The following is an 11824-nucleotide window of genomic DNA, read 5'->3' on the forward strand; positions in this document are numbered from 1 at the left end:
CTCTTGTGATCATGTTTCTTCACTGTTCCAGTGTCTATGCGGCTTCACACTTTTCAGTGTTAAATTGACATTGTAAAGCATGATTATTTGCATAATTCCCAGTGTGCTTTGCCTTTTGATTGAATTGGAGATGCCACCCATGACTGTATTTGTTAGTGACATATGTTCATACAAATCTTTACACATGTTAGGTTTGCTGAAAATAAACGCAGTTAACAATGAGAGGACATTTCTTTTTTTGCTAAGTTTACATGGATGTTGCATTTATTCATTTCCAGTCCTATGGCGTTCACCAAGTGTGAGCCTACGCAAATATGATATCATTAAGATACATTATTTAAGGCGATACAATAAATACAGTCAGTGGTGGTCAGGACAGGTGGGGCAGAGCAATTTATATATAAACTCAGCAACAACAAAAAAAGTCCTGTCACTCTCAACTGTGTTTATTTCCAGCAAAATTAACATGTGTAAATATTTGTATGAACATAACAAAATTCAACAACTGAGACATAAACTGAAGAAGTTCTACAGACATGTGACAAACAGAAATTGAATAATGTGTCCCTGAACAAAGGGGGGTCAAAATCAAAACTAAAAGTCAGTATCTGGTGTGGCCACCAGCTGCACTAAATACTGCAGTGCATCTCCACCTCATGGACTGCACCAGATTTGCCAGTTCTTGCTGTGACATGTTACCCCACTTCCACCAAGGCACCTGCAAGTTTCCAGACATTTCTGGGGGGAATGGCCCTTGCCCTCACCCTCCGATCCAACAGGTCCCAGACGTGGTCCTTCTGTAGCTCAGTTGGTAGAGCATGGCGCTTGTAACGCCAGGGTAGTGGGTTCCGGGACCACCCATACGTCACACATGACTGACAAGTCGTAAAAGCGTCTGCTAAATGGCATATATTATTATTATTATTATTATTACGTGCTCAATGGGATTGAGATCCGGGCTTTTCGCTGGCCATGGCAGAACACTGACATTCTTGTCTTGCATGTAACAGCATGCAGTATGGCTGGTGGCATTGTCATGCTGGAGGGTCAGGATGAGCCTGCAGGAAGGGTACTACATGAGGGAGGAGGATGTCTTCCCTGTAACGCACAGCGTTGAGATTGCCTGCAATGACAACAAGCTCAGTCCGATGATGCTGTGACACACCGCCCCAGACCATGACGGACCCTCCACCTCCATATTGATCCCGCTCCAGAGTACAGGCCTCGGTGTAACGCACATTCCTTCGACGATAAATGCAAATCTGACCATCACCCCAGGTGAGACAAAACCGCGAGCACTTTTTGCCAGTCCTGGCTGGTCCAGCGACAGTGATGTCTGGTGAGGACCTGCCTTACAACAGGCCAACAAGCCCTCAGTTCAGCCTCTCTCAGCTTATTGCGGACAGTCTGAGCACTGATGGAGGTATTGTGCGTTCCTGGTGTAACTCGGGCAGTTGTTGTTGCCATCCTGTACTTGTCCCATAGTTGTGATGTTCGGCTGTACCGATCCTGTGCAGGTGTTGTTACATGTGGTCTGCCACTGCGAGGACGATCAGCTGTCTGTCCCGTCTCCCTGTAGCACTGTCTTAGGCATCTCACAGTACAGACATTGCAAATTATTGCCCTGGACACATCTATAGTCCTCATGCCTCCTTGCAGCACACCTAAGGCATGTTCACGCAGATGAGCGGGGACCCTGGGCATCTTTCTTTCGTTTTTTTTCCAGTAGTCAGTAGAAAGGCCTCTTTAGTGTCCTAAGTTTTCATAACTGTGACCTTAATTGCCTACCGTCTGTAAGCTGTTAGTGCCTTGACGACCGTTCCACTGGTGCATGTTAATGAATTGTGTATGGTTCATTGAACAAGCATGGGAATCAGTGTTTAAACTCTTTACAATGAAGATCTGTGAAGTTATTTAGATTTTTACAAATTATCTTTGAAAGACAGGGTCCGGAAAATGTGATGTTTCTTTTTTTGCTGAGTTTATATAATTGTTTGGCTCTGTGCTTATGGTCATTGTCCTGTTGGAAGGTGAACCTTCGGCCCAATTTGAGGTCCTGAGCACTCTGGAGCAGGCTTTTATCAAGGATCTCTCTGTACTTTGCTCTGTTACTCTTTCCCTCGATCCTGACTAGTCCCCCAGTCTCTGCCGCTGAAAAACAACCCCACAGCATGTCGCTGCCAACATCATGCTTCACTTTAGGGAAGGTGCCAGGTTTCCTTCAGACGTGAAGCTTGGTATTCAGGCCAAATAATTCAATCTTGGTTTCATCAGGTCTGAGAGTTCTTTAGGTGCCTTTTGGCAAACTCCAATCGGGCTCTGATGTGCCTTTTGCTGAGGAGTGGCTTCCGTCTGGCCTGAAGGCTTGATTGGTGGAGTGCTGCAGAGATGGTTGTCCTTCTGGAAGGTTCTCCCATCTCCACAGAGGAACTCTGGAGCTCTGTCAGAGTCACCTCCTAGACCAAGGCCCTTCTCCTCTGATTGCTCAGTTTGGCTAAGCAGGCAGCTCTAGGGAAGAGTCTTGGTGGTTCCAAACTTCTTCCATTTAAGAATGATTGATGCCACTGTGTTCTTGGGGACCTTCAATGCTGCAGGAATGTTTTGGTATCCTTCCCCAGATCTGTGCCTCGACACAATCCTGTCTCAGAGCACTACGGACCATTCCTTTGACCTTATGGCTTGGTTTTTGCTCTGACACGCACTATCAACTGTGGGACCTTTTCCAATTCATGTCCAATCAATTGAATTTACCACAGGTGGACTACAATCAAGTTGTTGAAACATCTCAAGGATGATACATTTAAACAGGATGCACCTGAGCTCAATTTCGAGTCCCATAGCAAAGGGTCTGAATACTTATGTAAATAAGGTATTTATGTTTACTTCTTTGTGATACATTTGCTAAAATTGTTTTCACTTTGTCATTCTGATGTATTGTCTGAATACTTTCTAAATCACTGTTTAGGCCTTATTTTGAGGGCCTAGTTTACCCCTATAAAGTGGCCTGAAATTAATGATTTTACAGGCCACATGAGGCCTGCAAGTCACATGCTGGCTTGCAAAGTGATGTGTAATTCCTATTGAAATCCAACCAGAGTTGGGATATCCAACATTTTTATTCACCTGCATTCATGATTGTCTACCAGGGTTGGGAAGGCTAAGATTTTAGACTACCTAAAGCATCTAAACTGGATGTAACAAGGGTGCAATAAGTCCAAGTAACAGAAGAATGTATGTTAATTATATTTGAGTAGCATAAGATTAATTAATCAATCAAAACAGATTTTGAAACAAACAATTTAAAAAAATCTACCTGCAATAGAGAATGATGGGAAATATGATAGTTGTACTTTTGGTTCAAGTCTGGTTTTTGACACTGCCGTTCTTTTACACCAATGATTGTTAATTTAACACTTACAGAGTTCACTTAACTCCTGGATAAACTCTACAGTTATAATGGCAAAAACACAGCGAGAGACATAAAATAAACCCAAAACAACAGCGTCATGAAAACACTTCCTCGGAAAAACTCTTGCATCATCAATCAACACTAGGTAACACTGGCCAATTGGCTGTGCCTTTATGCGTTTTCCACCCTTCAGTCCTACATTTTAGTGTCAGTTTCCCAGACTGTGGAAAGAGAAGATGGAAAGAGGAAAGAAGAACAAGGACAGGAGGAAGAGCGGAGAAGAGGAAGGGAGAGATAAGAGGTGAAGGGGGTGGTATGTACTCATTGTCTGATACACTGGGTATCACACAGTGTGCTATGGACCCGTTCCTGTAGAGGAAGAGAGGGAAAGGACAGGGATGGAAGAGGAGAACAAGAGTATGCTTCTCTGTGTACACATGTTTTGAGACACAGTGGGCCTCTCACACTGTGTGACATGTTTTCTTCAGCCCCATAAGTCACAGCCTGTTTGTGTTGCACTGCACACTGTGGACACACTAATTACAGACCAACAGTCCTAATCATAGACCACTATAAATCTCTCTCTCTCTCTCTCTCTCTCTCTCTCTCTCTCTCTCTCTCTCTCTCTCTCTCTCTCTCTCTCTCTCTCTCTCTCTCTCACTCTCTTCCTCTCGCACACTTTCTCTCCTTTTCTCTCACTTTCTCTCCCTCTCTTACCCATGCGCCACACCCTCTACCAACCTCCATTTTTATGCAACCATGGTTCTCCACCATGGTAGCCCGACCTATCATCCAACCTGGTTTTGACTGTTTGTTCTGTCTGTTGTGCTCTTTTTACGTGTTGTGTGGGAAAAATCGATATAAATGCTCATGTTAAACAAGTAAACTTCTCATTGAGAATTCATTTTTATTTTACAATAGCAACCTAGCAGTACAATAGACCTGCAAACAGAATATTTGGAATATGCCATTCATGTTTTTTTGTTAAGTGATCATCTGTCCACTTTCTGACAGTCAACCTCTGTGTCCAAAATCGCACCCTATTCCCTTTGTACTGCACTACATTTGACCAGACCCCTATGTGGCTAACCAAATGAGGCTCTGGTGAAAAGCAGTGCACTATACACTGAATAGGGTGCGATTTCAGTATTCCAGACGAGCCGCCGACCAGTGTAATACTTCCTGCATGGTGATGTCATCCCATAGGCCCTGTCCTTCCCGAGAACGCTTGATTGGACACAGGTCACCGCCACCGACATGCTACCTGACACCAGTCCAATCGCTAATGACGTGTTGCTTGACTTTGATGACGGGGAAAGAAACAAGAGGTGGCGATCATTTGGGCTTATGTCTTACTTTCTTCCTGGTGCTCTGCTTGGCCTGGCTCTGCTCAGTTGTCATGGATACAAAACACTCATTTCTGAGAAGGGTGGGGAAAGGTGACAACTGGTGAACATTACTCAAACGCTCAGCTATCACTGCTAACTCCTGCCTGAAATGCCATGTTGACATTAAAGTGGTATGTTATGGTTTGAGTTAGTATCATCTCAGATGTCGTCTTTATTGCTGCTCCCTACACAGATGAGGATGGGGTTTTAAGTGGATACGTGTGCCTATGTGCGCGCGCGCGAGTGTGTGTGTGTGTGTGTGTGTGTGTGTGTGTGTGTGTGTGTGTGTGTGTGTGTGTGTGTGTGTGTGTGTGTGTGTGTGTGTGTGTGTGTGTGTGTGTGTGTGTGTGTGTGTGTGTGTGTGTGTGTGTGTGTGTGTGTGTGTGTGATGCCAGATGTTTCATTGTTCACGCCAACACCCCACAATCCTTCACTACTGAGAACCCACACGGGAATCACCCCACTGCTTTCTCCCGTTGTTGCCAAGGTAGCATAGAAATGGAGGTGTTCATTACATCAACGAATCAATAACCCCCCTCAGATAGAAACACATACACACCCCAATCCGCAGACACCAGATAATAACCTGACAAATCCGTGCCCGTCCCCCTAATGCGTCCCAGGGTCCCTGTAACTCAGACACAAATACAGCAGCATTACATGAAAGCCCCAGTATTAGGCTGCCTGTGTTTGAATACATTTGCAAGTCTCCCTATCTGTGGGAAGAGGGCTTGATTTGCATGGGGCTGCAGGCTAGGGGGATTTGAGAAAAGATTGAAGGCTTTGGTGGCAGCCTTGAGGAACGTGCCATGACTTCATGTAAGGACACCGACTGGAGTCTGGGAGGGAAGGGAGGGTGTGTAATGGATGCTTCAGTACTGGCACTGTGTCACTGTAACTAGACAAGAGGCTTGTAGTGCAAAACAGGGGTGGGCAACTCTGGTCCTGGGGGGCTAAAGAAGGTACTGGCTTTTGTTTCAATAAATCAAAGTGTCATGGTCTTCACTTTGGGTGTGTTAGAGCAGAGCCTGCATACAAAAGCCTGAATACATCGTGCTGTGACTCCAGTGTACCCCTAAGGTTGTAAAAAGACAGTTGGTGTCTTCACATTGTGCCCTAAAAACATCACAATACAATATCTATGTTTGTTTACAGTTTGTTTTCGCTGCCATGGCCTGGCCCTGAAAGCTTTTCTGTTTGTGTGTGCGCGCTTGTGTGTGTGCGAGTGTGATGCTTGCATCTGTGTGTCTGTGCATGTGTGTCTGTACGTGCCTGTGTGTGTGGGTGTGTATGGTGTGAATCACGTTGAGGAATGTGACTGCATGGAGACAGAAGGTAATGAAGCTGGCATTCCATGCAGCCACTGCTGACAAAGCACCTGCAAATGCCAACCTATGTTACTCCCATTCCCTCTCTCTCTCTCTCTCTCTCTCTCTCTCTCTCTCTCTCTCTCTCTCTCTCTCTCTCTCTCTCTCTCTCTTTCTCTCTCTCTTTCTCTTTCTCTCTCTCTTGCTCTCTGTCTCTCTCCCCCTCCATTACAAATGAGGCTGCAGTAAAGTTAATGTTCTGTGTCGGAGCGTCTAACTGCAGGTAACCCACTTAGCTTTCCGCTGAGCTAATGCCCTTGATCTTTCATTAGGAGTCTACCTACGGCACCTAGGGGAGAGGAGGAGCAGCGGAGCGAGGGATGAGACAGAGAGAGAGAAAGAAAGAGGGGAGAGCCGTTCCATACTCCTCTGCATTTATTTTTCTACACCCTAGTAGTACTCATTCTCTTAATGGTATTACAACTTTTGTCTTGAGCTTTCACTGTACCTATCTATATGTGCTATGGTAAGAGATGTGTGTGTTGACAGGGAGAAACTTCCTGTTGAAATAGACTGGTGTTATTGATTGTTTTGTACGACAACACACGTTGTTTTGGTAGCAACCAACGTCCTGAAACCTGTTCAGTGGGCATGAAAGCTGTGTACCGGTAAAGGTGCCAACGATGTCCCCGTGTGTTCTCGTTGGTTACATAAACGGGAATGTTCTTATAACACAGTCACTACTACATAACAGTAATGATCCCTGTGACATCTGGATATGTGTGTGTGTACAGAGTTGGGGAGTAACTGGTAACATGTAATTAGTTACATGTAATCTGATTACTATTTTTTGAAACTGTAAACAGTTACCAGCTAAAATATTGTCATTAGATTACCAATACTTTTGAAAAACTTGATGATTACTTCTGGATGACTTTTAAATTTAGAAAAGATGTTTGCGGAAAAAAATCATGATGACACCTTTCTGCTTTCTTAATGACATTCATTTCAGCATTAGGCACAAGTTTAAGTTTGTTCCATTTGAGTGAGTCTGACCCCAAGTCAGAGACAGGTTTGGGTAGGTTACTTTCTAAATGTAATCCATTACAGTTACTAATTACCTGTCCAAAATTGTAATCAGTAACGTAATTTTTGGATGACCCAAATTTAGGTAATTTGTTACTTTTGGATTACTTTCCCCTAAAGAGGCATTAGAAGAAGACAAAATGACTCATCAAACGCATTTGATGTATCATTATAGTGGTCTCTGACACGCTCAGGTGGAAGAAATTCAACTTGCACTTTTTTTCAATGCTGAAATTAATTTAATTGAGAAAACAGAAAAGTTCATTTTTTTAACTTGGCATGTCAATTAAGAACAAATTCTTATTTACAAACCCTAACCCGGACGACGCTGGGCCAATTGTGCGCCGCCCTATGTGACTCCCAATCACGGCTGGTTGTGATACAGCCTGGAATCAAACCAGGGTATGTAGTGGAGCCTCTAGCACTGAAATGCAGGGCCTCAGACCGCTGTGCCCCTTGGGAGCACCATCATTTGCAAATGAATTCATAAAAAATCCTACAATGTGATTTTCTGGATTTTTTTTCTTCACATTTTGTCTGTCATAGTTGAAGTGTACCTATGATGAAAATTACAGGCCTCTCTCATCTTTTTAAGTGGGAGAACTTGCACAATTGGTGGCTGACTAAATACTTTTTTGCCCCACTGTATGTGTGTGTGTGTGTATAGGATAGGATAAACTTAATCGGAAAATTATCTTTGACACACTGTACTGCTGTATACATTACACATTCAACATAATATAGCACTTTACCCACATACACGTTACTTCTCACACAGCTACATAGATAATACATATTGCACATTACCTTACATTTAGTCTGTGGCGAACTAACACAGCTCAGCTTTACTTATTGTCATTCAGGTATTTGATGGACATGGGAATGAAAGAGTGCTTATAACTGTTCAGCTTACACATAGGGACCCTATAGAGTCTGTCTGAGGGGAGGAGGGACCCTATAGCGTCTGCCTGAAGGGAGGAGGGACCCTATAGCGTCTGCCTGATGGGAGGAGGGACCCTATAGCATCTGCCTGAAAGGAGGAGGGACCCTATTGCGTCTGCCTGATGGGAGGAGGGACCCTATAGTATCTGCCTGAAGGGAGGGGGTACCTTATAGCATCTGCCTGATGGGAGGAGGGACCCTATAGTATCTGCCTGAAGGGAGGGGGTACCTTATAGCATCTGCCTGAAGGGAGGAGGGACCCTATAGCATCTGCCTGATGGGAGGAGGGACCCTATAGTATCTGCCTGAAGGGAGGAGGGACCCTATAGCATCTGCCTGAAGGGAGGAGGGACCCTATAGTATCTGCCTGAAGGGAGGAGGGACCCTATAGCATCTGCCTGAAGGGAGGAGGGACCCTATAGCGTCTGTCTGATGTGAGGAGGGACCCTATAACGTCTGCCTGAAAGGAGGAGGGACCCTATAGTATCTGCCTGAAGGGAGGAGGGACCCTATAGTGTCTGACTGATGTGAGGAGGGACCCTATAGCATCTGCCTGAGGGGAGTCCTGATACTTTATTTTATTTTATTTCACCTTTATTTAACCAGGAAGGCCAGTTGAGACACATGGAATAAACAAATGGAATAAACAAAATCTATATACAGTGTGTGTAAATGTAGTAAGATTAGGGAGGTAAGGCAATAAATAGGCTATAGTGGTGAAATAATTGCAATTTAGCATTAACACTGGAGTGATAGATGTGCAGATGATGATGTGCAAGTAGGGATACTGGGATGCAAAAGAGCAAAAATAAATAACAAAATGGGGATGAGGGAGATGGGTTGGCTATTTACAGATGGGCTGTGTACAGGTACAGTAAGCTGCTCTGACAGCTGATGCTTAAAGTTAGTGAGGGAGATATAAGTCTCCAGCTTCAGTGATTGTTGCAATTCATTCCAGTCATTGGCAGCAGAGAACTGGAAGGAAAGGCAGCCATAGGCGGTGTTGGCTTTGGGATGACCAGTGAAATATACCTGCTGGAGCGGGTGCTACGGGTGGGTGTTGCTATGGTGACCAGTGAGCTGAGATAAGACGGGGCTTTACCTAGCAAAGACTTATAGATGACATGGAGCCAGTGGGTTTGGGCAGGACATTTGAGATTTTAGTTGAACTGATAAACTGCCAAACCAGATTGTGACGCCACATCTCAGGATACTCTCTATGGCCGTATGGGAGATCAGGAGCGTCACTTTCTTGTCACCTCCGAAAACTCAGAGTCTACGTAGGAAATAGAGGCATTGTTGGACTCTGCAGCAGACACTCTCTACTTGGAGATTCCCGCCAAGCACATTGTCCATATGTGCATTCATGTACTTGTATGAGTCTCTCTGAACTAACCTGTGCTATGTTGACATTGTGGACAACCACACACAAGTGGCCGACAGGTTTGGGGACAAACGCCATCCTCCGTTTTCTTCACATTAAGGATGAGATAGATGGTGGCCATCACACCGCTGGACAAGCCTCTGGATCGTTGACCTGTACACTGCAGTATCAGCATCTTTATACATCAGACCAAGAATGGCAAGAACTTGAAAATATAGTTATTGTGTGTGTGCATGTATACCCATGTGTGTGTGTATGTACCACAGGAGGCTGGTGGGAGGAGTTATAGGAGGACGGGCTCATTGTAATGGCTGGAATGGAATCAATGGAATGTTATCAACCACATCAAACACATGTTTGACTCCGTTTCATTTGTTTCATTCCAGCCATTACAATGAACCCATCCTCCTATAACTCCTCCCACCAGCCTCCATGTGTTTGTGTGTGTGTGATTGGCTGTTTAACTTAGTCCAGTGCAGCCACCTGCAGCCCAGGCCTATGAGGCCCATTGATTGACCGGTGATTTTAATAGTGGTGAATCAGTGTGTGTCAGTGGACAGCTGCAAACACTGTAATCCCCTATCAACACTCTTATCAAATCAGGGACTCATCAGACACTGTTTACCAATGCAATGCAATGCAATCTCAGCTGTGTGTGTGTGAGAGAGAGAGAGACTCAACTACAATTCCAACTAAGGCAACAGATGTATTATCCCTCAGCAGCCAACCACATTCAGTGTGTACGTTTAGTGGAGAATGGGTATGGGGAAGAGATGAGCATGTTTGGACTTAGAGTATGTACTTGCCCTCTGGTAAAGTTCCTGGTACGGGTATGGGAGCGTGGCTCAGCAACTGTTACTGCATCTTCTCCTGTTCTCCATTCCGTTTCAGAGATGAGCACAAGCCTTGTTAGATCAGCCCGTTTATTGACCCTCTCAGGATAGTAAAGGAGTAGGTGTAAGTTCTCTCTCTCACCTGCTACAATGCTGCATAGTAGTGCTTTTATTTTTGTGTGTGTGTGTGTGTGTGTGTGTGTGTGTGTGTGTGTGTGTGTGTGTGTGTGCGTGCGTGCGTGCGTGCGTGCGTGTGTGTGTGCGTGCGTGTGTAGTGTGCGTGCGTGTGTACGGACCTATACAGGCTATAATGTGCGGCTCGTCCATACAAATTGGAGGTAATTTAATAAAAAGTTCCCACTGATGTCCCCTTTGATAGTTAGACAGTGTATCAGCGCCTCACTTGTCCCTAATGTCCTCCTCCTGTTTCATCTATTACACTGGAGAGAACGAGAGAGGGAGAGAGAGGGGAGGGGAAGGGAGAGGGTAGAGGGGAGGAGAAGGGAGAGGGGAGAGGGGAGGGGAAGGGAGAGATGGAAGAACAAGGAGAGAGGGGGGTGAGAGGAAGATGGAAAATGAGATAGATAGAAAGAGGGAGGGAGGGAGAGACTAGTGCATGAAGAAAGAGAAGAAATAGACAAATTGAAAAAGGTTGTGAGAGAGAAAGAGAGAAGGATGGAGAGAGTGACTGAGATGTCGAAGTGTTGTGTTTTGTGTGCTGTGTTGTTCTGTTCATTTGCATCATTTACATATTGTACTGTACTGGGTATTGAATTGACAACGTTTAGATTTCAACCTACTCCCCATGCCAATAAAGCATGTTTGAAATAGAATTAGATGGGGATATGGAAGGAGAGGTGGAGACAGAGTGAGAGAGATGGAGAAGAGATGGATAGAGAGAGAGAGAGAAAGAGTGCCTTGGGCATTTTAATTGCTTTGAAAGTAGGTTAACCAGAGGGATGAATTAGCTGCATGTGGAGTGAATGAAGTACAGAGGAGGAGGGGAGGAGTGGTAGAGAGGAGAGGAGGAGAGGAGAAGAGAGGAGCTTGAGAGAAGAGGAAAAGAGAGGAGCTGGAAAGGAGATGAGAAGGGAAGTGAGGAGAGCTGGAGAAGAATGGAGAGCAGAAGTGAGGAGAAGAGAGGAGAGGAGAGGCAGAGAAAGGAGAGGACAAGCGATGAGAGACAGGAGAAGGGGAGGAAAGGTAGGGCTGGAGACTCTGTGTGCACGTGTGCGTGAGTCTGTGCATTCCCGCCCGCGCCGGCGCACGTGTGTGTTTGTATGAGGATAAAGGTATATGATAAGACAATAGTGGTCACATCTAACACAACTTTAACTGTAAAGATGGCAGACAGCTGGTGTCCCTCGTAGGCAGCGGCAATGTCACTTTACAGGATTTTGAGCAACGACCTAGTCTGTCCATAGGTTATATAGGGTGCGTCCCAAATGGCACCCTATTCCCTTATATAGCACACT

This window comes from Oncorhynchus keta, chromosome 29, assembly GCF_023373465.1.
Source record: "Oncorhynchus keta strain PuntledgeMale-10-30-2019 chromosome 29, Oket_V2, whole genome shotgun sequence".
NCBI classification, from domain to species: domain Eukaryota; kingdom Metazoa; phylum Chordata; class Actinopteri; order Salmoniformes; family Salmonidae; genus Oncorhynchus; species Oncorhynchus keta.